General features: G+C 35.9%; 1 protein-coding gene across 19 annotated transcripts in view; it reads left to right on the plus strand.

The window, feature by feature from the left end:
- LOC5566699 (plasma membrane calcium-transporting ATPase 1) overlaps positions 1-27,369 on the plus strand; it is a 277,219-nt gene that overhangs the window by 146,793 nt on the left and 103,057 nt on the right. The window contains exon 1 of one of the 19 annotated variants that reach the window (XM_021855709.1): positions 21,923-22,083. The exons of 16 other annotated variants lie outside the window; for them this stretch is intronic. The gene's annotated coding sequence lies outside the window, so the exon portion shown is untranslated. Of the gene's footprint in view, positions 1-21,922; positions 22,084-22,137; positions 22,297-27,369 lie in introns of those variants that run through there. 2 more of the 19 variants (XM_021855710.1, XM_021855711.1) reach the window with 2 other exon arrangements.

Below are 27,369 nucleotides of genomic sequence, written 5' to 3' on the forward strand. Positions count from 1 at the left end.
TGAATAGATCAAAGAAATTCTGCCGAGGTTACTATATTCTGCTATAAAAATTGTTTTACTCTGAAAATAATTGCATAATCACCTCAACATGATTTAGACCAGTGTTTCCCAAAGTTGGCGTATTCGCCCCCAGGTCCAAGGGGGCGAAAATTTGTTATATGGAATTTGGGGGGCGAAAATACTAGAAAGGGGGCGAAAGTGGGAGAAACTCAAAACTACGATTCATTTGGAGAAGGGACTCAATTTAATAAGAGATTATATTATAATAATCTGAAGATTTCACATCTGAATCTTGCCCTTCATTTGTTTGTACCTTTTAACATTTTCTTTGAAAATGAAGACAGACAAAACATTGAAAAAAAAGTAAAAGTTTTTTGGATTAACGAACATTGGTAGTTTTAAAATTGTCAGACATGTATTTCACAAAATTTTTAAAATTTGATTTTAAAATTTCAAAAACATCATATATAATTGATCAAGTTAACAAATTTCGAAATTCAGAAAGTCAGTCAAATTTATTTAGTGCAGTGAAACTTGGGCAGTAGCATGTATTACACTAAGGTTGTTTGTTGTTATGAATTACTTACCAGCACATCATTTTTAAAAACGGTCGTTTATTGAAATTTAAGAAAATATATCATGATGATATTATGCAGATCTACAGATTTAATGATACAAGAAAATCAATGAATATGATATATTTAAGCTGAGCAATTCTCGCTGAAACCAGGCCCATCGTTAGAATTCCAATTTTATGTCACTGATCGCTAGTTTTCGATAAATCTTAAGGGTGGTCCTTTCTGTTTTCTCAAATTGGTGGACCCCTCGTACGCCAGCTAGCTGAACAGTTTGCGAAAAAGCCCATTTTTAGATAAATCTTGGGTATTTCTTCACGGGATATGTCTCATAATTCGCTAGGAACACTTAGCAAACTTAGCGGCATCGTATAGAGAAAGGATATAGCTTTTATTTAAACTTGAAAAAAATTTGGCGGCCATTTTGAATTTGGCCGCCATCTTGAATTTTGTTAGAAAAATCGATTTTTCACCATTAGCGCACCGCTAGTTTTGAATTCTGAGATCACCATCAGAAAGCTGAGGAAAAATTGCGTAAGATAGGCTACAGAAACTAGGTGAGCAATGGTATTTACCCTATCAAATGAACGATTTTTCAAATCATGTTCTACGATTTTGACGTATATGGCGAGTGCAATCAATACAAACATCATTTTTTTACAACAAAGAAACAAGCTTTCAACCTTTGGTGTTGTATTCGAGTCGAGTAAAGATTAAGAATATCATTTTTAGTGAAAAAATCTGGCGGCCATCTTGGATTTTGACGCCATCTTGCTTTTAGGTAGTAGAATTAATTTTTCACCTTGATAGCACTCAGCATGTCGAATTTAGAGGCTACCAATAAAAAAATGTTACGTATATTCTTCTTATTATTATTCTTCATTTTACTGACGTTACGTCCCTACTGGAACAGAGCCTGATACTCAGCTTTATTAGTTATAAATCCAGGTTATTAAACAGGAATTTTCTTTTCTAATGCGATTTCTGACAACAGAATAATTCTTCGACATATCTTTGAGTTCAGTAATAATGAATAAATAAATTCAATAAATGAAAACCGTCAAAAAACATTGATTGTATTAAACAAACATTTTTTTACCCTATGTATTGTTGTTCATTGTATTAAATTTATAGATTGCGTGTCGGGACATTAGTAAGCCTTGTGGTAATATCTGTAGTTCTAACGTAAAATATTGACAAAAGTGCATTAATTTATAATGAAAGTCTTAAATTTTGAAGCAAAAACATCCTTGATTTTCTAAGTCATAATGTATCGTTTTTAGTACCGCCCAACATGCATGTGAAAAATAGCGAAATTGAATGATGAGAAGCAGGTTTTGTTCTAATGTGGACGTAATTCCGAAAGGCAGGTGTATAATTTCGAGGCTAGAAAAACTGGCGGCCATCTTGGCTTCCGACGCCATCTTGGTTTTTAGCAGTTGCATGATTTTTTACCATCTCAGTGCTCATCATGTTGAATTATAAGGCCTCCGTAAAAAAAAAACAATCAGACTCTATCTACCTTATCTTATCTCAGCTGTTCAACTGATTGTTCATTTGTATCAATGGTTTTAGACCAAATAAATGAAAGAAATAATGCTATTTTACAAATCGAAGATATGCAGAAGAATTATTCAGGTAGCAAATAAGCGTTAAAAAATCCTATTTGATAATTTGTTTTTAAAACTAGTTAAGCTGAAGGGCTGGCTCTGTTCCAGTAGGGACGTAACGTGAGGAAAAAGAAGAACAAGAAGAAGAATAAGTGTAACGGTAGCATTGAAATTCAACATGTTGAGTGCTAACAAGTTGAAAACTCATTCTACTACTTAAAACCAAGATGGCGTCAAAACCCAAGATGGCCGCCAGATTTTTTTCACTCAAATTAATACTCCTATTCTTCATCTGTCTCAAATAATACACCAACGATTGAAAACTTGTTTCTTTGTTGTACAAAAAAATATGTTTGCATTGATTGCACTCGCCATATACGTCAAAATAGTAGAACATGATTTAGAAAATCGTTCATATCATAGGGTAAATACCTTTGCTCACCTAGTTTCTGTAGCCTATCTTACGCAATTTTTCCTCAGCTTTCTGATGGTGTTCTCAGAATTCAAAACTAGCGGTGCGCTAATGGTGAAAAATCGATTTTTCTAACAAATTTCAAGTTTAAATAAAAGCTATATCCTTTCTCTATACGATGCCACTAAGTTTGCTATGTTTTCCAAGCGAAATATGAGACATATCCCGTGAAGAAATACCCAAGATTTATCTAAAAATGGGCTTTTTCGCAAACTGTTCAGCTAGCTTGCGTACGAGGGGTCCACCAATTTGAGAAAACAGAAAGGACCACTCTTAAGTTTTATCGAAAACTAGCGATCGGTGACATAAAATTTGGTATTCTAACGATGGGTGCCGATGGCGGCCTGGTTTCAGCGAGAATTGCTCAGCTTCAAACCCACATACGATTAACACCAATAAACTTGATAACATAACTGATCTTTGACTAATTATGGTAATATTGTTCTGAATTAGAGTCTGATACAAAGTAGAGCGTCTGATACAAATATTTCAAAAACATATCAGAGGGGCGATTCCAATAATATATTGCCCTCAGGTGGGCGAAAGTCAAGAAAGTTTGGAAAGCACTGATTTAGACTTTGAATCCTTTAATTACTATTTTTCCAGTCATTCAATCAAAATGTGGACAAAGATGTAGCTGGAAACGTTTCAATTCAGAAAATGAAAGCGATATTTCTGCGTGAATCCTCAGTTGAATTCGATGTAATTTTTTAAATTGTCTTGGAGAAATCCTAAAAACCAAAAAACCTAAATGCACGAAAAAACTAACTGTAGAGATCATATTTTGTTTACAAAAGGGACACCTCAAATATCGTTTTAGGGACAGAATATCGAAAGACAAAACGTCGAATGCCAGAATGTTGAATGCCAAATTCAGCCGAGAAACACCCCCATGCCTAAATGAATAATTGAGGTGCCCAAGTAGTTTCTTACCCCAATTGACTGCAATGTTCGCTAATTTAACGCATGTCCTCTATGTTTCGGCCAAATACTACGGCCCATACAAACTTCAAAACGTTTTTATGGAAAAAGATCGCAAAGGGGGAAGGAGGAGGTCTTGGAAATCCAAAATAAATGGCTACGTGGTTCATGGCCAGACCCCACCAAAATCATTAGAGGAAAATCCCGTTTGAAAGCTGTTTTACAATTTTACAACTGTTTCAACATGATTGTGCTTCTTTTCCTCGAATGTCATTTCCCCAAATGCCAGCTCTCCGAATGTCTTTAGGGACTGGGTGCTGAACTAACAAGAATGATAAGCAATAAAAAAAAAGAGATTGTGGGTTATAAGCAAATTTTGAGATAAATACCGTTTTGACTCATATTCCGAACACTTAAGGCCAACAGTGACTTCAAATGCATCTGATTGGCATAAATTGGCTGATATTTGTGTAAATTTTGATTTCTTTGCAAAGCCAAACTGTTAGCTGTGGGGTGTACCAATAATAATGTTAGTTTTATTAGTTTAAGCATTGTTTTTACGTAAAAGTATGGAACAACATTTTGATTCAAATGCCGAACACTGTGCTTATGCTGTCTCATATTCCGAACACCTTGATTCAAATTCCGAACAGCACGAATAAATCGTATTCAAATGAATAATTTCGCAAACAAACTTATCTGAGCTTGTTCTACTGGTCTCAAACTCGAGACTCATCACTACTCCCGCGGTAAAAATTATATTGGAATGGTTAAAATTGAATTGCAAATGACAGCCATTTCCTTGTTATTTGGTGACATATTTCAACGAAACATTTCAACTAAATCGCCATACAAAAACCGAGTGTTCGGAATATGAGTCTGTTCGGAATTTGAGACAAAACGGTACCAAGGATGGTGAAACCTGAAAGAACGACCAATCAATTAAGTTGGGTGCATATCAGATAACCGGTTCGTTCAACACCTTGAAATGCAAAAAGTTTTGACAATTATGAGAGCAAAAAACTTTTCGGGGAACTGGCGTTCGAGGAAACGACATTCGGCGAACGGAAAAGTGGCAAAACCGTTTAAGATAAGCTGCTCTTACATACTTGGCCCAAGCTATTGATTTTTTTTTTTGTTTTCATAGTTATTCTTCCTTCTTTTAAAATTGGCTTTTCTTTCTAATTGTATTTGCAAAGGGTGGTTTGTATTAGTGACATATTCTTTATATTAACGAAATAATTTTAAGGAATCTGCTTAGCATACTCTCCCTTCTTTTCAATATTGGCTGTTCTTCCTAGGTTGATTATCTTCGTGATTATGTAGAATAATGAAACACAATCACACTGTTAAACTTCCCTTGTCTTGGATAATTTCCTTTTACAGAAAACTTAATAGCTACAACATATCGTAAGCTGAGTGGTCTAGGGTGGCCCATTTTGGTGAGACTACATTAAACTACTGTGCAAATTTGAGCAGAATCTATGAACTCTAAGAAGGGGCCAAACGAGCTTGAAGTTTGTATGAAGAAAATCGTCCAAACGGTTCTAATTACATTTCCGACCATATCTGGCGCTCTATTTGATGAATTTATTGAATTATTGATTTAAAGATTCTCCAATCAATAAATAAAGGAATGCAACAAATCGGAAGTTCTGTCGTTAAAAAAAACAAGACAAACACGGTTTACCCATGAAAGATAAAATTTGGGTTTCCCCGGATGTTCTAGTTAAATGTGTTTACTATTTATTATTTACTATTTACCTAAATTTTAACAGCCCAAAATCTCTTATTATTGTCCCATTCTAGGGAAAGGATTTCTGGGGACTGTCGCTTTCTGGGGAATGTCATTCTGGGGAAAGGGTTTCTGGAAAATGTCGTACAATCCTGTTGCTGACCATTGTCTAAACCTGGCTTAGAGAATCACCGATATTACGGGCATATGGAATACTTTTCGACCGTAGATTATTCTGCATGGGCTCGATTTTCACTAATGATGAAATATCTAGTTCACGACTAACTTTGTCTTGTAACGGACTCACCTTCAGTAGGACCTTTGTCGCTAGCTATGCACATATCATCCGCGAAGCAAACAAATTGACTAGATCTGTTGAAACTTACCTTAGTCTCCTGCAAGATCCGAACGAATTGGAGTTTTCGCCGGAACATTCACACAATTTTGTACACCATCCGTCGATGATCTTACTAGACTCGAAAGCTACTCTTAATAAAAAAAATGTCCATGGCTCTACGATTGGTGGCGATGGGCAAGCTAGTATCGGTTGTGTCCGTTGAAATCAGTTTGATAACTGTCCTACGAACTCATTTGATGTCAGACGCCGGAAGCATGGTGCTCCCCTGACCGAAAAATCTTCATCAAATCTGTGCTCACTAGTCGTTTTCTATAGCTATGCTAATTTCAAAAAAAAAAAAAATCGTTGGGGCCATTTTGAAGTTACGCCCTTTTGATTGTATTAGTTCCCAACTTCAAAGGAAATATGAGAAATTTAAACGGAGTTTCATTGACCGTGATTATCAGAAGCAATATAACATTTGAATTTGATTCAAAATTTAGTTAACTGGACGGAGTATTGAATGAAAAGTTTTGAGGTTAGGGCCTTTTGGTGCCAATTTCATCATGTAAGCAAATTAGTTTTTACAGCACAATATTCTGGATAGTTTGGTGAGCCTATGTTATCACGAGTCAAATTATTTTACATGCATCTCGTTGGTACATGTTGTATATCAAAACACAAGTATACATGCAAGAATAATTTCAGGCTTGAGTTTTCTGTTAAAGGTAGTAATCCGCATACTTGGTTAAGTTTTTCAGTATAAGTAGTGTAGGGAATAAAATGAAATTAACGATGTAGAAAGCAGAGATACAAAATGGAAGAAAATAATGCAGTCTGTAGAACATCCGTTATTATTTCGTTCAATTGAATTCTTAATTGTAGCACTTGCAGAGCTAAATTTTATATGCTTGTCTTCGTCAGCTTGAAAAAGTTTGTAGCTTTCAAAGTACTTTTTTTTCGTTTGCCTTTACTGGTTATAGCAGCTTGTGAGTTTTAACTCCTCAGGCAAAGTGTGTAACCGAAAAAATGAAAGTTCCCAGAAAAAAATCAGTTTGTGTTGGATTCAAACTAAGTTATGCTAGGCAGACCAGCAGGTAACTAACTCAAAACTATTTACAATTTCCCGGTAATTGAAACTGAAAGTTACACAGAATCCGTGAACAATTCTATATTTCATATCTTTTTAAAATTGTACACTTCATACCAAGAATTCCATAAACCTGAAGACCATTACCTCGAGTTCCAGTTCCTAAAATGGCGTTACACCGAATTCCATTACCACGGGGAAATGTCATCCAAGATAATTAAATATTCGGGGCACTAGCATTTGGCGTTCAGGGTGATTAGAATGCTCTTTAGAGAGTGTTGATGTGAGTATTGTTTTCTAAGGAAGACATGTAAAACTAAGCTTAATTAAGCAGATTCAATAAAACCAAATAATGACGGATATTTCTTACTTTTCTTAAGCGTATTTCAAGTATTGAGGAATTTTTTTCTCGAGTTAGCTTGAGACTGGGTTGATGGATTTATACAATTCTTTCACTATTGTATTCCAGGGCTTTTACATGTTTGTGTGATCGTAAAGTACAGAAACCCACAAGTAAAATAGTAAATTAGTGAAAAATCTAGGTGTAGTAATGTATGGTATATATGATCATAAGAGTATTGAGAATAGCCTAGAGTGCCATAGTTTGGCCAATAGTGCATTACTCAGCAATTGAAATGTAATTTCTGTGGCAGTACAAAGTTTGCCGGGACAGCCGAGTTGGCAGCTCGTTGGGACTTAACAATATTTTACGATTAATATTAATAAAACAGAACTGGCTCCGTAATGCCTTATAGCGCTTGAGCCTTTGGAAAATCAGTTTATTTTGAAAGATTTTCGCGGCATGTAAGTGAAATGTTTGAACATACTTAACTGTATTAGAATGCATAATAAATCTATTTAAAATTAGAGTTTTTAATAATTACACCTCCAAGAGGGCCTACCTAAAAATTTCGTCGATCTTCTTTTTCAAAACTTAGCTCAGAAGTTACAAATAACCGAAGGACAAACTTTAAATAAAATATTGATGGTATACTTCATCTAATAATCACGGTAAATGAAAACTCGTTTGATTGGGTCAAATTTTTTGACTTATACAATCAAAAGGGCGTAATATCAAAATTGGCCTCTATAATTTTTTTTTGAAATTTAGCCCAGACATGGAGCATAACTATAGAAAACGACATTGCGGTTCGGTCTCCCAGAATCTTCAGTCAGTGCAAGCAAACGGCCAACTTTCTCGGAGCCATCCTGACGTGTTTAGTTCGTTAAAATACTTGCCAATGCCTTGAAATTTAAGAACTGCTGAATGGAATCCTCAACTTTTTTCATAGTTGAAGCTGGTTGTTTCGCTTTATTGTAGTAGTCATCACCTCCGATGTCTTAAGCTTCTATGCCTGTATCAGCTGCGCCATTCAGGTGTTCACCGTAGTGCTTCGTTCAACTTGTGATCAATTTCACCGTATCAACGTTGTGTATTCTTCCAGAGTGTAGACTCTGCATATGGATTGTGATACTTTATGTACAAAAAAGTCGAGGAGCTCCGGCAAAGTACCTAACACTGCGGACTTTATTACAATGCTTTTTTTGTGAATAGTCCTAGAAAATGAATCAATCTGATCAATTGGTAAATACATAGCGATACGATCAGTCAGCTTGTCTTTACAAGGTCGTATGAGAAAGGACGAAGCTATTTCAAATTCACCGAGTGCTATAAGATAAGGACAGCAAACTATTCACACCATCGGAAATATGTCTTAAGTCGTGCTCGTAAATGATTCATCGCACCATCAGGAATGATTGCGCCTCCGCTTTGACGTCATTTTCTCATTAGTGTATCGGTGCGAATAAACGTGGATCGTGATTGGCTATTCGTCACACTGTATAACCACTTTGTTGATGTTGTTTCTTGTTTCTGTTTTCCGGCGATTGAAAAGTTTTCATTATCAATCAGCGCACGAATTCGGTAAATTTGGCTTTGTTTGTGACTTATCATCACCATTGCACCGTGCAGCATCAGTTATCGGCTATCGCAATCGACGATCGAAATAAACTTTTACAACATTTGCGTCAGCAGCGAATCGAAGCTCGCGAAAAGGCCACGCCAAATTTACGATCAACCCGCAAACCCTACGTGACAATATGCTTACATCTTGATCAATGAAGTTCGGTGGATGTTTTCTTACTCTTTGTTTCTAGCGTAACCATGACCAACCCGACACATGGTGTGGCATTCCTTCCCTTCGGCGTGTTCATTTGCGATTCAATTGATCGCGCAGTGTTATCTATGGCTACTGTTGCACTTTTACGAACAGTGTGTCATATGACGGCTAATAGCAGTGTCTATACCTACGTAGATTAATGGGTAGCGATCTGCTAGACGTGCTCACCCCGAGCCAAGTCCAATGTGAGAAGTGCTAGTATTTTGTCACATGACGTTGATGATGTTTTGCTCATTCTACTTAAAATTAAACAATTAGTCATGAAAGTTCACATAAATTAGAGCAGTGTTGTGTCTATCTCAAGTGATTCAGTAAAGATCGTATAATTTAAGGTACCCTCCGATTCATTTCATTTATATACGACCATTGTAGGGCAGTCGTGAAAAGAATCGGTTTTAAACAAAATTGAGGTTACTTTAGTACTTGTACAACCCTCTAAAAGTCTTTAAAAAGTGCCTGGAATGTACCTAATTAATTTACCACAGAAAAAACTACAAGTTATTTGTAGATCGTCATCCAAATTTCATACAACTCGATCTACTAGAAGCTGAGATACAGATCCCCAAACTTGCACATTGTGTTGCTAACTTTTATCAATATCCGAGTGTACGATTCTAAAGTGCTCACCAATGATGCCATCACAGCCAAACACATTCCCATTCTGTTTCCACCCACTGCTCGGGACGCGACCGGTCGGCGAGGTGCAGCCCGGGTGAATTATCTGTTTTGCAGTGGAGTAGCGTGCTTGCTGCATACACGATACGCAAACCGGTTCGCCTTTGAAGTGAGGAATTCTTTGGATTGCAATTAAACGCTCAACGGCGCACGGTTGTTGTTACGTACTTGTCAATTCGATGAATACGGACGAAAATACCAAACCACTCAGCTGCTGGTGCTTCGTCACCAGTTCAGACTTTTTATCGGCGTTTGGCGATATCGACTGCCGACGACGGGTGGCAAATTTTGATCTCTGGAGACTTCTCTCTCGCTGGAACCCCGAACGCACGCTGATAATGTGTGATGGTCGTCGTGGTGGCTACGATGACGTAAAGCTTGCGAACCATGTCTGGCCACCGGTTTGTTGGTTAGTTGTTGGGCGTAATCAGAGCAGGGAGAGGGAAAGCTATTGCCCTATGTGTTGGTTTTTTTCGAAGAGTATCTTCTGCGCTCATAATTAATAAATTAATTGTGCCATGGTAGATTTTTTGGAAAATGTTTCGAACGGACCAAACAATTAACCCTCTAATACTCAAATTTTTATTTTCAATTTAAGTATTATTTTTCGTTATGTAAAATCGTTCTAAACACGTTTTGGACATTTATTTATTTTTATTCGCAAATTTTTAAATTTTGGTTTTTGATTTTTATAATTTTTATTTTTGAACATCCCTAGCTTTTTTCATTTTTTCTTAAAGCCTTTTCTAGTTGTTGATTTTTGGCAATAATAAAAATTTTAATTGTTACGGTATTTTGAAAAATATAAAATTTTTAATTTTTTTCGGAGCGTATTTTATTTTCCGTGTAACTAACGGAAAAACAGGTTTGAAATGATTTTAATACCACCAGGCTCTTCTTTTGTGATAGGTTAATCGTAGAAAAATATAAAACGTACGATTTTTTATATTACACGTTAAATAAAGCCCTGGCATTTGTACGTTATTTAAGAATGCAATTTTTCAAACAATTTCTAAAAATACATAAAAGTTTCAAAAGTCATAAAAAACTTTTCTTATATGCGTGTTATGAGTCAAGGTATAAGCCAAAAATAAAATCATTTTGATTTCCGAGCTACGAAAAAATAAACAAAATTCCAAAGTGTAGCCCGTGTAAAGGCGGGGTTGGGTATTAGAGGGTTAAGCTCACGAAAAATATCTTTTCAGAAAATTCAAACAACAGTCCGTAATGGGACTTGCATTGAATCTGCATAATAATAATAATAGCAGTTTACGCAACAAGTTGCAGAATGATGATTTTTACTGCACGAGCCGTACATTTATCCAACGAGGCTTGTCAAGTTGGATATTTACGACTAGTGCTGTAAAAATCGAGTTCCGCAATGAGGTACGTACAACATTTTTTTGAAATTTCTTAGAAAACCAGTTGAAGGAATCAGAAATTACATCGGGATGTATTCACCAGTATATCATAAATTCTGAAAAGTGTTGTGTCACACGGTGTGCTGGAACACACATATTATCGAACTTGCATGAACCTCCGATCTTTTTTCACTAAAAGTTAGCCTTGATAGCCAAGAAAAGCTTGCGGAATATTAAAAAATCTTTCATCGGCAAAAAATTGAAAAAAGTCGATTTTTGTATTTTTACCCTTCTCCCATATATGAGTTCATAGGAGAATATTAGAGTTATACTAATTTTGATGCATTGCAGACTTATTTGATATACCTAGATCACGAATCGATTACAAGACGTTTCAAATTGAGCATAATTTCTACCTTCATTCACACAATGTGACCAGCCCATTGTGGTATGCCGTTTATTAACGACATCGCATTTTTACATAAATTTATTAAGGTAAACATACTACAACTTATCAAGTTTCAATCAATGTTTCCTATTCTACTGAATAATTGAAATAATTGGAGTTCGTTATTGAACATGAAGCTTTTTTAAGATAACAGACAATTGTATAATTACATGCAACCATTAAATAAACCGCCATACAATTATATAGGGCAATGTACTGTTTCAATTTTGTATGGTATGTTCACTCTAGCTGATCTTGTTATTCACATTTGTTTTGATTGAAAGATATTCCTTGTATGAGTAACTTTTCAAATATTATATAATATATATTTGAAAAGTTGTCATGCCGATTTATATTGAAATCTTGCAGCCGCTGGTTGGGTGCGTTTGCTAAAACCTCACATCATTAACATATCCTTAGTTACCTTCATATACTTAAAACTAAATACATACCATAAAACGGGGTAACTTTGATAGTTTTTTGAGAGAAAATCGAAATTTTTTTTATTTGTAAAACAAGCACTGGTTTGTTAGTTCTCGATTGTACATGAAAGATTGCATAACGGTTCGATCTTAATGAATCTATAGTTTTTCATATACAGTCGAAGCTTGTTATAACGACATCGCAAGGGACCGTCGTAATAGAGAAATGTCACTATAGAGAATAGTTATAACATTAAAATTCAAAGTAACCAAAAATGTCGCTATAGAGAGCTTTTGTCGCAATAAAAGTTGTCGTTATAACGAGCTTCGACTGTAATCGAAAGTCAGTTTTTGGTAATGGGGTAACATTGATAATGAGTAGATAAGCACATGAAAATCCAAAACAAACTATTGTTTGACATCATCACATTTTGAATTGGATTGGAGAATGTTAATAGAGAAACTGGATTAGATTTTATCAATTAAAGTACAGAATTTATTGAACAAAAAACATCTTTAAAAGGGGTTTCAATCAAAACAAACATAATAAACACCATTATAAGTTGATAATAATGGGTATAAAAATATATCTCTGAATAGATATCTATCGATAATCATGTTTCGACATTGAATTCACCATAAATCAATCGTTTTTGGAACATGAATGAGTATAAATCGACTGAATCTCGTAAAGTACATGAGGCGTTGCATACCTCTAGGTTTTTAATGTTATATGGGAATTTGTGACTTTGATTACAAAAATGATTCCAAATTGTAAAACTGTTGTTCGCTATGAGGTTTGATACCGGATTCATGTTCTACTATAGCTAGGCCATCAAGCATACGTACCGAACTCATTATAGTTTCATGAAATAGTGATAGTAAAACAGATTGTAAAGCCTCATATACTCTTGATTGGCACGAAAACAGCTCAGAGGTGAAGTGTCACTCTGATACTCCTTAGTTTCGTATTCGTTTTGCTTAACTGAATAACATAATTTTGGTTATTTTGTTTAGTGTACGTTGCGGATCCCGCACTATCAAAGTTACCCGCATTTTCGAAGATACCTCGTTTTACGATAATAAAATTTATGTGTCCATGTTGGTTATTGAAATTGTTGTGTCTATTTCGCAAAATGTGCCCTCCATAAGTGCGAAGTCGTGAATAAAAGCGCTGGATTACGTTGGATCGATTTGTTACCGTCGCCACATTTATCCGAAGTAATCCAGCCCTTTTACTCAAAATCAGGCACTTCAAACCCCAAATATAATGTGCGTATTGCATATGAGTAGATTAGTGACTGCACAAAAATTGTATCACGATGAGCTTGAGACCACCTTAAGGCTATATAAGCCATTCACTGTTAATCATGTTATAGTGAACCCGCTTTCAAGAAGTTTGCGCGTATAAGCACATGAATACAGCTTATACTGCCATGTGTATCAATTTCTGGGAATTCCTATTCTGATTAGAAAACTATACCACATACGTAAAATATTACTGATTTGATTCCGAAAGAAGAATACAAAGCGTTCGTATGAGCTTTTCTGAAGTGAAAAGTGAAATTTCCATTATATAAAATACGGCATACCACCATGGGCTGGTCATATTTTGTCAGTGTATGTAGGAAATGATGCTTAAATCTAAGAATTCATTCATGTTAAAGATATGTCATGTCAAATTGGTCATTAGGTCGTTAAAAGTCATCATATTAGTGTATCTCTAATATTCTCCTATGAACTCATATATGGAAAAAGGGTAAAAATACAAAAATCGTCTTTTTTCAATTTTTTGCCGATGAAAGATTTTTTAATATTCAGCAAGCTTTTTTTGACTACCAAGGCAAACATTTAGTGAAAAAAGATCGGAGGTTCATGCAAGTCCGATAATATGTGTGTTCCAGCACACCGTGTGTCATGATCCATTGCCTAAATCAAAACAGTTGCGTAATGAAAAGAGGTTGCATAATAATCATTACCGAACTGATTACAATTGCGTTATGACTGTTACCACACTGCATAATTCAGTGCAGGCATTGCAGAATTTGCTCTCATTTGATTTTGAAGCACGATCAAAGCAGGCGAAGAAAAACATCCAATCTGTTACGGCCAACGAACAGCAATGTATCGCAAGTTGTAACAACTCTGATGAATAGAAGCAGAGAACAAGAGCCCCAAAGAGAGAGCGATGAAAAGATCAATTTTTACCGCTTGTTCACCGTTGGGGGTAGGTGTTACTGGCAAGATAAACAATCCCAGATCTTCCGATAGCAATAGTGTTCCCCATGTTTGGAGCTAGTTTAGAGGGGATTTTATCATGCACTGCTATTCCCCCGATATGATCAGTTACAGAGTGCGATACGTGGAAAATTCTCTCAACTTTCTCAGGATTCAATCCTTGATTCAGTGCAAAAAAACAGGCCTTTTTCATGACAGATTGGCGTGATGAAAAACAGCCTATTACTATTAGAAATTGCAAAAAATATGTTATGCAATTCAATAGATACCTATCAAAAATAGATTTACTAGTTACATTAAGGTTAGGATGAATCAAAGCCAATTTTCAAATTTTCTAGAGTACAAATCTGGAGAACCAGACGTCCGTCCACGCCGAAAATTTGATCGCCACCAAAAAGTGACCAAACCATCAAATTTTCAGCTCAAACGGATGCTTGGTTCAAGATAAGTTCTCTAGAAAATTTGAGGATTGGCTTCGATTCATCTTCACCTTAAAATAAATCCATACAGGAATGCTTCTTTAGATACCGCTGTACATTCCTCGTTATATTTTTTTTTCTGATAATTTTCAGTTTGGTTCTCTAATAGGATAACCGTCGTATTTTGAACCCTCTAAGGAAGCGATTTTGGGTTTTTGTACCAAATAATTATTTACACAGCGTAACCAAGTCGTTGAACATGCCAAAATGTAGAGAAGGCTTCCTCTGTGAAATAAAAATGCTCACACGATCATAAATACCGTAATCCGGGGTAACATTGACCAGTTTTAAGAATATTTCTTAAATATTTCATTCAAAAATGCAAATGTTGTGAGTATTATATTTTTAAAACAAGTACAAGTACCCATAGCTCGTGACTATATACTGTATTTTGTTTTTCTGGAAGATTTAAGCATGTTTAAAAAATGTTTTATGTGATTTTTTCATCTAGCTGATATGGGGTAACATTGATCATCTATGTAAACAACGTTCGGTAATATTGAAAATGTCGTTACTTACCTAAATCATGGCCCCTGAAGCCGATTATGAAGTCCAAACGCTTACATCTCATTTACTTTTTGGGCTATTTTAAAATTAAAAACACCTCGAACAGCGGAATACGCCTAAAGGTAGGCAATTTCCCAAGAGAATTCTACATTCTTAACAGTAATTCGTTAATGTTGCCTAATTGAACATACTTATAGAAGTTTTGACAGCGGAATCGTTTTTGGCGATGCCATTTTTAGTGAGAACCGCATTTTCCTTGCTCATATCGCTTGCAGAGCTTATGTGAGACATGAATCATCGGTAGTGTTATCCTTAACTATTAAAATCATTGTTTCGCAAACTTGACAAATTTACGCATTAAGTTAACGCAATTTTCGCAAAAATCTTAGTTTTCAATAGCTTATGAATATAAGAAAGAGAAGCAACATTCATGCTTTGGAAATGATTCATCAATGAATGATGATACCAACTTATTACGAGATGAGCCATTCCGATCAATATTACCCCGCTGATCAATAAATAGCCAAAATAAAGACATTTTCGTACAAACGATTGATACAAGTGTGAAACAGTCATATCTTTCCAAATGATTCGCGAATTAAGTTGATCATGGAAAATGTTCCAAAATATATTGGCTACCCTAATCACTCCAGGGATTATTTAATAAATCTTCCCTGGGAGTACCTCAAATCTCAAGCGAAGAATCAACAATACCGTATTGCGTACAGGTATTACAACAGGACCTCCTATTAAGTTATGTTTTTCTAATTACTTAGAATTTTTACAGAATTGCTTAGATTCGCGAAGAACTCCTGCAGGAATCGCATCACGAGTTTTTTTTCAATAATTTGACCATGAATTTCACGAATAATATCTCCAAGTGAGGCCATTATAAAGGAGCCCCCAAGAAATATCTTTAGAGATTTAATCAAGCATATCTTTCCAAAATAGCTTTTTAACCCTCTAATACCCAAATTTTTATTTTCGATCTAAATACCATTTTTCGTTATCTAAAATCGTCCTAAACACGTTTTGGGCAATGATTTATTTTTATTGGCATATTTGTGAATTTTTGTTATTGATTTTAGTAGAATGAGTTTTCACCTTGATAGCACTCAACATGTTGAATTTTAATGCTACCGTTACACTTATTCTTCTTCTTTTTCTTCTTTTTCCTGATGTTACGCCCCTACTGGAACAGAGCCAGCCCCTCAGCTTAACTAGCTTTGAAAACAAATTATCAAATATGATTTTTTAACGCTTATTTGCTACCTGAATGTTTCTTCTGCATATCTCTGAGTTGAAAATAGCATTATTTCTTCAATTATTTGGTCTAAAACCATTGAAAGAAATGAACAATCAGTTGAACAGCTGAGATAAGATAAGAAAAATAGAATCTGATTGTTTTTTTTTTAACGGAGGCCTCATAATTTAACATGATGAGCACTGAGATGGTAAGAAATCATGCAACTGCTAAAAACCAAGATGGCCGCCAGATTTTACAACCTCGAAATAATACACCTGCGTTTCGGCATTACGTCCACATTAGAACAAAACCTACTTCTCATCTTTCAATCTCGCTATATTTCACATGCATGTTGGGCGGTACTTAAAACGATACTTTGTGGCTCAGAAAATCAAGGATGTTGTTTTTGCTTCAAAATTTAAGATTTCCATTCTGAATTAATGCACTTTTGTCAATGTTTTACGTTAAAACTACAGATATTACCACAAGACTTACTAATGTCCCGACGCGCAATCTATAAACTTTATTCAGTGAACAACAATGCATATGGTAAAAAAATGTTTTTGGACGGTTTTCATTTATTGAATTTATTTATTCATTATTACTGAATTTAAAGATGTGTTGAAGAATTATTCTGTTGTCAGAAATCGTATTAAAAAAGGAAATTCCTATTTAATAACGTGGATTTATGACCAATACAGCTGAGTATCTGGCTCGGTTCCAGTAGGGACGTAACGTCAGAAAAATTAAGAATAAAAAGAAGAAGAGTATACGTAACCTTTTTTATTGATAACCTCTAATTTCAACATGCTGAGTGCTATCAAGGTGAAAAATTAATTCTTCTTCCTAAAATCAAGATGGCGTCAAATCACTCAAAATAATATTCTTATTCTTCACTCGACTCAAATAAAACACCAAAGGTTGAAAACTTGTTTCTTTGTAGTACAAAAAAAGATTTTTGTATTGATTGCACTCGCCATATACGTCAAAATCGTAGAACATGATTTAGAAAATCGTTCATTTGATAGGGTAAATACCATTGCTCACCTAGTTTCTGTAGCCTATCTTACGCAATTTTCCCTCAGCTTTCTGATAGTGATCTCAGAATTCAAAACTAGCGGTGCGCTAATGGTGAAAAAACGATTTTTCTAACTAAATTCAAGATGGCGGCCAAATTCAAAATGGCCGCCAAAATTTATTCGAGTTCAAATGAAAGCTATATCCTTTCTCTATACGATGCCACTAAGTTTGCTATGTGTTCCAAGCGAAATATTAGACATATCCCGTGAAGAAATACCCAAGATCTATCGAAAAATGGGCTTTTTCGCAAACTGTTCAGCTAGCTGGCGTACGAGGGGTCCACCAATTTGAGAAAACAGAAAGGACCACCCTTAAGTTTTATCGAGAACTAGCGATCAGTGACATAAAATTGGAATTCTAACGATGGGTGCCGATGGCGGCCTGGTTTCAGCGAGAATTGCCCCAATAAAATCATTCTGATTTCCGAGCTACGATAAAATACACAAAAATGCATAGATAACCTCGTCTGAAGGCGGGGTTAATGTAAGTTGTCTTTAGTAGTTTTTAAATCCTAGGAATTTCTCCTCGAACGCTTTTTGGGCTTCTTCAAGGAAGTTTGCAAAATTTATCAGAAAATTTGAAATCCTTCATCGATTACTACAGAAATTCCAGGCAATTCTTCGAAATTTCCCCTAACGATTTTTGTAGAATATCTTCTCTCTCGAGTACTCTTCTTCTTCTCCTTGGCATAACATCCTCACTGAGACGCAGTCTGTTGACAAATCGCTGTATGTGTCATTAACGGAACTCTTAAATTTTTGCGAATAATCTTGATGCCAAACTTATGTCTTATATTTTTGAATCAATACATTGAAAAGAATGTGTTGAGGAATTAATTAATAACTTTCTTGAATAGTGCAAAGTACTAGGAAAAAAAACTTGGATTAATTCATACAGGAATCCCGAGAAAAAATCCTGGGAGATTTCTTGTCAGATTCCTCTAAGGAGGGCTGGTAAAAGGGTTCATCTTTGACTTTTCTAATGCAAGTCAATAAAAAGTATGTCTAAAGTCACTTTTTTCCTTTTTCTCATGCAGCTAATCCTGATTCAAAGTTTTAGAAGCTCCTCAGAAAACCATAAAGACTCAAGATATTCTTCAGAAGTTAGAGTTTTTTAGTGATCTTTGCTAGAGTTTATCACTAAAAAAATCGTTTCAGTTTATTTCACCTTCCGATTTTTTCAAGGATAAAAGTTTCTTGAACATACCTTTTACCAATTTTCTGGAGTTATCCCTGGATAAATTCTTAGAAAACTTTATTGGGAAGTTTCTCAAAGAATTTGTGGAGAACTTCCTGAAGAAATCTTAGGAGGAACTTCTAAAGTTCATTGACAGGGGACTTTAAAATGCTAAAGCAGAAAAGCAACAAAAAATGAGCTAGGAAGATGCGGCACAAAACACAACGAAAAAAAAAATACATAAAAAAGGGTGTCACCACAGCTCCGCGAGGCCTGTTTTGTTCGGGCGGGTCACTCAAGAGTTTGGATTTCTGTGGTAAAAATTGAATTGTACCGATGGTTTTGAGCAACCGCTATGGATGGCGCATTTTGCCCCAATTCATAGACCAGAGTTGCTCGATGTCACTATCAATGCTTAAAATTTGCTGATTTGTACACGCCGACTGCGATACAAATCGGATCATTCCATATCACACCAACGTCATGCTGTCTACTCCATCAGCAGTGCAGTGATGGCGATAGACTATGGATATCACTGATGGGTTAAGTTTAGCTTTAAATTAAGCAGATAAAATGGCAATTTATCAGTACGATATTTTCGACAGTGTTGCAGATAGATTGAAACTATGTATTGGTCACTGAAAAACATGAATAGCATGGATAATGACCACGTGATCACTCATTCTGCTGTGATTTTGATCTAGAGTGCGATGTCGCATCACTGCTGTTGGTTGTCAAATCGAAGTGATATTGATAGCTCGCAAGTGATATTGATAGTTTTAGACCATCAGCCATCAGCTGATATGATTGATATTAGGCAACTCTGTCATAGACTCCCAAGGTTTCCAAAATTGTTTTTGATTTATTTTATGCGATAATCTGGACATGTAATATTGGGCCGTTTGAATAAAATGTAGTAAAGTCGAGTTTACTACATTCTCGGTAGTAAACGCTATATGTGGAACACGAGTGGAACATGTTTGTGTCATTTTCCTTTCTACACCTTTCGAACATACTACAAACAACGCATTGCTATGAATAAAGATAGCATTTCACCAGAATCTCAGTACTGGTGCTAGAAAATATGTGGTTCCAAATTTGATAGCTGTAATCTCAAGATCTCTTCATAGATGTTAAGCTAGTATTTAAAAAATCATCAATCACTGGCGTTGGCGAAGACCAGACTAATCGCAAAATTACACTACAAATTTTGTCAAATAACAGCACCTTCATGATTTGTGCAAATTGTCGCGTAATTGATTAGATTCCATGCATTTTCTTCATATGCATGATTGTATTAATTTTAGGCGTCACTCTGAATAGATTGTTCTTTACGTGCAGAATCACTCTGCACTCTGAATGGAAATTTCTTAACGTGCAGCTTCAGTCACTGCTCATGTTCGAAAGTAGTAGTAAGTACTACATGTTCGAAAAGTTTTTTATTCATACCAAAAGTGTAGTAAACTTTGTGGATTTTGTTTTTGAGTAGATGCTACATGCAGTAAAGTTCAAAGTTTTTTATTCATATCACCCATTGTATGAAATGGTTGAATTTGGCCAAAAAATGAAGACGTTGTGGTGGCGCGTTTACCCCAACGCAACGCCCCTTTTTACACCTAGTTCCCCTAATACTTGCGATAATGTCGTAATTCCCATTTTTTATATACGTTTAAATATGTCTGGGTTCTTTCATTGAAAGTTTTATCCCTTGGTTCTTATTCGGAGTAGTTCTTTTTCCTTAGCTTCTTTATAGTCTTTTTTGATTCCTATGTGGCCTCTTCTCAAGCATGAGATATCCAAAATTCCTCTTTTAAGACACTAAGTCGATACCAGCCCTGCTTTAAAGAATACCTAGGAAAATTCTTTGAGACCTGGAGAAATCCGAGAGCTATTCTTTGATGAAGTTCTGATGGAAATTATTTAAAGGATTTCTTAGAGGAAGTGTATTGTGGAGGAAACATCATGAACAACAAGGTATGTAGGGTGATCTTACATTTAATTAGCATTATTCGTCTCATGTCATTCGAGACAAGAGCGGCTCGTCTCGATTTACCCGATTCGCAGAATAACCCTAAGCATAACGTTTTAGCTTAGTTTAGCTTAGACTGACTACACATATCAATGGTTGCTATTCCGTGATTGACCGGAGTCAGTGAAGATGTACAAAGAAACTAGAAGTACGACTGGGATTGGCCATAATCTTCTTCAGTGTGCATAATTCAGTGCTTCTATTTATACAGGTTCATTAACGGCGCCGGCCACGCCCTTGCAGTCAGGTGGGATTGGGAGAAGGAATGCTATTTGGAGATCGTGTTTACCTCTGCATCTCCACAAAGGTTGCTGGGAGGGATGTTTGTTAATGGGGAGGATTGTTGGATCATAGGATTCACCTTGATAAGCGCTAAGACCATGATAATCGATTATTTCTAAGATATAAATGCTAATAAATAAATATTTTTAATTGATTTAAAAAAAAACATGGAATAGAAAATAATGTCGACACTTGACGTTTATTGAATAATTTGAACCTCTTGCAAGTCTATACGTATGGTGTCAAACCATTCAAAGTCCTTTGTCAATTACAAAAATAAAGGTAAAAGGAAAGGAATGTTTTGCAAAAATATTTCAAACATAAATAATTTATGAATAAAAGCCTATGCCGACACTCTCAGTGACGAACCATTCATAGTTTGTTGAAAAATCGTCTTTATGTCCCACACTGTTAAAAATAATGAAAATTACACGTCATGTAAACTTCATTTATGCGATGTTAACATGATACCATGTAAATTTAAGTCTGAAATCATGTAAATATGTGTTATATGTAATGTAATTACACAGGATCCTGCTAGATTACATGACATATAATTGAAGTTTACATGACATATCATGTAAATATCCATGATACTCCACGCTCCAATTATGTGCATTATATGTCTCAGAAATTTACACGTTTCGTTCGAACTGTGCACCGTTGTAACGATTAAATGTGCAGTCATACATATTTTACAGATTTGAAATAAAAGCATGAAACGAGCTTACCAATTGATTCATTGTCGACTGAGCAGGTGCAGAGGCTTTGTATAATTATAGTTTTTGCGTAAAATTCCTTAAACAACTTTTGAGGTCGCCCGCCCGCCATGATAGATAACCCGGCTACGCCCATGCCATCCTGGGTGACGACGACGCTGTGACTCTGAGTATGCCACCGCAGCAATCGTCAGTGTTGGGTTCCCAGTATTAGGTCCCACCTAACCTATCCGTGTGTCTCTTGAACATCCATCTATCGTCGCGTCGCGGCGGTTCGGTGCTTGGTTTCTAAATTAGCGACTCGGAGCGAGCAATGTTGGAACTGTTTTCAATACCCGCAACACCTTAGTAGTGAATCGCATTGCAGTCCGTTCAGACGGTCGTCGAGCAAAAACGACGAGACATTGGTGGATTGGCCATTTTTCGAAAGCGGCGTCGCGCACCCTGTTGTTGCTGTTGTCATCGTGACTCTCCGGCGAGATAAATACAAAGTGAGCGGAGGTTAGCAAATAGTTTTCGGTGTTAAAAGTTACTAATGTCCCTCGGCTAACATACATATTTGTAGGCAACCTGGCTCTGACAGTCGGTCGGTATGTGCGAGAGTTGTTTTCGTTTGTTTTGGTTAGGCCTATTTAGCCGGTGGTGATTCGCACGCACATTTAGCGCAAAGTTGTTCCGCTTTAAGCTATTTCGAGGGACGCGGCTCCTCTTAAGGTAACTCTTTGAAGAACTTGATTTGGTGGTGCACGAATTGGGATTGGCACGTTTGGAAGCGGTTGTGCTAGTTGTGTTTTGGTGTCTTGATGGCAATAGGTAACGTAAAATGTGTCTTCATGGCATTACGTGCCAACTGGGGCGTACTCAAAAAATATGTTTTGAAAAACTCACATCTGAATTTGCGGTTGAATTGCAGAGATACCTAGTGTTCAAGGCAACTTATCCAACTGACAGCAGCTACAAAGCAATGAAATGTTTTCCTCAAAGTGTTTGTATAATGATTAATGAATGATCGCTCCGCGCGCTGGAAAACCCCGCTTGTAGTACACAGCACCAGCGAGGTGGTGTTGGCAGCGATGACTTTTTTCGGTTTGATTGATTTTCATCTACTGCTCTTTTTATGATGTACGGCAAGCCTTACTATATTCCCGCTTTCTTTATTGTTGTTACCTTTTTCCATCTGACATCGAGGTCTCAATGAAGAGATCTTAAAATGATTAGTTAAATAGATGAGATCTTTGCAATCGCTATCTGCATGAGTATACTGAAAATTTGAAATCAAACAGCTCTTAACCTTCTACAAAACGTCTACTAATAGAGTTAACCAAATCATTTGCTTGGTAATTTGTATTTCTGGATTCAACCTGAATCACTCGGACCGTAAAGCACGCTCAGGGGCGTGTAGAGTCGATTACGCTGCAAGAATGCTGCACAATCTTCTTTTTGAATGATTTTCGTTTCGTATAGGAGAAGTACAATGAACAAGGATATCACCTTGTTTTTAATGGAAAAACAATGAATTTGTATAGTTCTGTCGCACAACCTCAAAAATAAAAAATGTTATCTAGCGCATTTTTACATATTTGTAACGCACTATGCGGGAAAAATAAATAGTAGTTGGTGGTAAAATGAACTTCACACAAAATATGTAAGCAAAATTTCTATCGCATTTCTGAAAATACATTCATAAATGATTGTAACTTTTCCGAAAAAAAAATTTCTTTCTAATTTTTAAATGTGGTTTTCTAAAATCTTGGTTTTTGTTGATGTCTTAACATTTGTTGTCCTCCGTATCAACTCGTACACTCATGCTTTAAATCGTCCATTAACCACGTGGACAGTTTTTTGGGATTCCAGACTTCCCCCCTCCCCCATCGTGGTCATTTGTCCATACAAATGGTGGTCTTTGGCCACAACCAACCAAAATCAAATTAGTATGCGTACAGGGCAGTGTTTTTACATCAAGTTGATAAATATTTATCAAATGGTATATCGAATTTAAAATACTTTTTCAATATTAGAGGTTTATTCTTGATGAAGTATTTCGAAGTCGATATATTTTTTGATAGCTTTCTATAAACTTGATGTGAAAACAGTTCCCTGTACGAATATGAGTTTAAGGCACTGTACAATGCTTTTTGTTTTTTTTTTCACTTGCATTTTTGTCTACTTAGATACTTGAAACATAAGAATAATCTGGAACACCAGCCCACTCTACTTAAGAGAAATGAAACGGGAGCTGTGCCACCAATACCAGGCCTTCCGAGCTTGCCTGGGTCTTGCGAGAATTCCTTCATCCTTTTACAGCTGTAAATATCGAAAATCGATCATTCTTTTTTTATATAAACACAAGACGGGGTTGGTGGTCTGATGGCTACCGCTTCTGCTTCATATGCAGAAGGTCATGGGTTCAATCCCAGGCCCGTCCCTTTCCTCGTACTTTGTAGTTGTATATCTCTCACTTGCTTCTATCTTCCATTCTAAATATATCACACTCAAACTATTCGTTCATAGCAAACGCTAGAACCAGAGACGGACAGGAAACCGTTTCCCTAACGCTTCCTACTTCCACGCGCACGCCTTTCTTACGCCTGATACATAGGCAGTCTGCTAACCACAAAAGCAAACCTCTCTGCCATGCCTTTCCCCCAATCCATACACTCCCGCATGAACTGACGTGGATGCAGTGGAATATACGGTCTACGTGGGAGTCAGTTCAATGCATCATCAATTCCTCCCCCTTCCCCTCATTGGTCTGCATTCTGACGTGGCAGGCGCCATTGTTGCCTAAAAATAGAAGATCACCAGCACTTATACACTGAGGATGCCTTTTAGTCCCAAGCAGTCATTCGGTTGGTTCCTTGTGTAAGTGCAGCTGATCTGGCGATACTGGAGTGCATCCACGGGCGGCCAATCAAGCTCAAGCTCAAGCTCATTCTTTTTTTATAAACACGGTCAGCATCAAAGGTTTTCTTCCCGGTACTTTGATTCTACGCCTACTTTGATTGTAAATATTTTTGATTGGGGCATTCAAACAAAATATTTTTGACGGCATTTGAAAGAGAAAATGATTTTCTATATTGTATCAAAATATACAGATGGCGTTATTTTAAATGTAATAAATGTGTTTTCAACTCTAGTATTTTTAAGTACTTAATAGACTACTTTGAAAAAAGTTAATATTAGAAACACTTTAACTAAAAAACGTAGTTTTCTAGGAGCATCCTACGTTGACTGGGAAAAAAGGATCCAAATCGGTCAAATTGTTAGCTTCATGGAAACAATTCAGGGCAAAAAAAGCTTTGCCAAAGACTATATATCAGTATTTTAACAAATGAGAAAGTTGATTAAATTGTTTATGTGACATTGTGGACCACACTTGTTCTAGATAACATATACTAAGATGCTATATTTTTAAAAACAATTTTGACGAAGACCGTTTTTGTTTTAAATTTTGTTTTCATGCTCAAGATGCAAACTAATAAAAAAATACAGTTAATTCTCCCTTACTGGATATTCCGTATCTCGATATCGAGTTAGAGAACCATAGTAAAAATTGGTTTTCATGGCTACCTCGATGGTCCCTTGGATCGCAGTTACACTGGTTTTGTGTTCTGTAACTCGATACCTCCCTAACTCGATGGTCCCTTCAATATCGAGTAAGGAAGAGTTAACTGTAGTTTTATTTTTTTCATATCGTTTTTATTACACGATTCTCATCGAAGTAAACGATTTTTCATGCAAAAATTGTTGATATCTACTTAAGTTTCAGAGTCATTGCAGTTTGTATGATAAAAGTTTTTGTTTTTCGGGGAATTTTATTAAAGAAAGAGAAATAATACACCTCATTTTTTGATATTATAAAGAAAATAATTTTGTCTTTTGAATACCGTCAAATTCTATTTTGTGTATTTGCCCCAAACAGAGTAGACGTGTTTTTGCGAGGAAAACAACTACAACACTTGAACGAAAAGAGATACCAAGTTCCTTCACTGACCAAATTTATGTATTTTCAAAATTTCTAAAAGTACACTAGACTACTTTATTGAGATATTAGATTTGAAAACACTGGAGCCAGAAAACCAGTTATCTATGGGTCACCGTATGTGAACATAGGAAAAAGTTATAAATCGGCCAATTTAATAGCTGCAAAATAACTTTTTTTGTAAATTTTCTTGAAATATGTTTTTTGGACCACTGTACAATGTAAGATTGGCTCAAGTATTGTTTTATTCTGATTTGTTATTACGTCGTGATTCCGAAACTTAAACGTAATAAAAGCGATAATCAAGTTGGTTTAGATTGGAATCTAAGTTTGTTTACTCTTCCGACTTACGACTGTTTGAGTAGGTATTCGAGAATCTCCATCCAGTGCGAGTAGCGTGAATGAAAGACAAAAGCAAACATAACGAAACCGCATATCTACGAATAGTGGATCGTGCATCTCACGAATATTTCATAAAATAACTGAATCGCGAAATTCTGTCAAGTACAAATAATTCGTACGGTGTATGAAAATAGCGTAATATGTACGAAATACTGTACTGGATTTTGGATAAAATACGAAGAGATATTTTCAGTGTATCAAATCTTGCATTCATGTTTGGAAACCATTTTGCCCCATAGTAGGTCAAGAGTTCGAATCAGCAGGGCAAAAGTTCGAGCAATTCATGAAAAAACTTGTAAATTGCCTTCAATAATAAACTCCTCTGAATTAATGAAATATGTCTGATCACGCGAAAAAAGTCATTAGAATTCAACTTTTCACCTCGGTTTTTCGAAAGCCTGGTATTTTTGGAAATATTCTGGAAATATCGATTATTTTTCTAAGATTGAACATAGAAAAAGATGCCTATTTCCATCTGACAATTATCGATGCTTCAAAATGCTTGAACATTGAGGTGTATTAAACCTAAATACAAAATATCAATGCTACAAAATCTTCAAAATTGCTTCTGATATCTGATATAGATGGGAAAACACGCTTTGAGAGCCATTCGTAATCATGGAAATTTTAAAGTTTTTATAGATCTTTGAAATGTACTGTATTGGAATCCATTAAAATCTTCAGATATGTCCCTGCGTTGGTAAATTTAGCTCAAATAGTCAAAATCGGCTTATTTTCTGTCACTATAATCGAATAAATGTCCCATATTGATAAAAAAAGCTGTGTCTAATTGCAGTACGTGCATTGTTTGAGCCATTTCGTTATTTTTTTCTCCTTTACTGTAGAGCCTATTTAACCACTGCGTCCATTATTTAGGAATATTGTGGTATGACCCATAATTGATTTGATGCTTATCAAATATCCTGTCACAACTGAGATGTGACAGACATTGGTTGATATAGCACACGATCCCAGTTAGACTGGACTTGTTTTATAAAGTCTATAACCCTGTTGGGATTACTTTGCCAGATTTCTAGGGGCTCTAATAACCCTTTTCCAAAGATTGACCTTCTTTGATTGAACAAAACTCCACAGCTGCAGAGTAGTAGAGTTCAGCAGTTTCGTTTTCGATTTGACAAAAACGACATTCAAAAGATTTACGTTAAGCCATTTCGTTAAGAAAAGGGCTGACAATCGTCAAATTCGGCATCGACTGGTGACGAAAAAAAAAAATCATCGTCATCTGGTACCATTACTCCGCCACGTCATCGATTCGACGACTTCCAATCCAAAATACTCAACGAACAATTTTTTCCTCATTCCTTTTGCTCCACTTTCTCAAAGAAGAAGGCTTTTGTTGTTCGCTTACTACGCACCAAACGACAAATGCAATCGCAGAATTG

Source organism: Aedes aegypti, chromosome 3, assembly GCF_002204515.2.
Source record: "Aedes aegypti strain LVP_AGWG chromosome 3, AaegL5.0 Primary Assembly, whole genome shotgun sequence".
NCBI classification, from domain to species: Eukaryota; Metazoa; Arthropoda; class Insecta; order Diptera; family Culicidae; genus Aedes; species Aedes aegypti.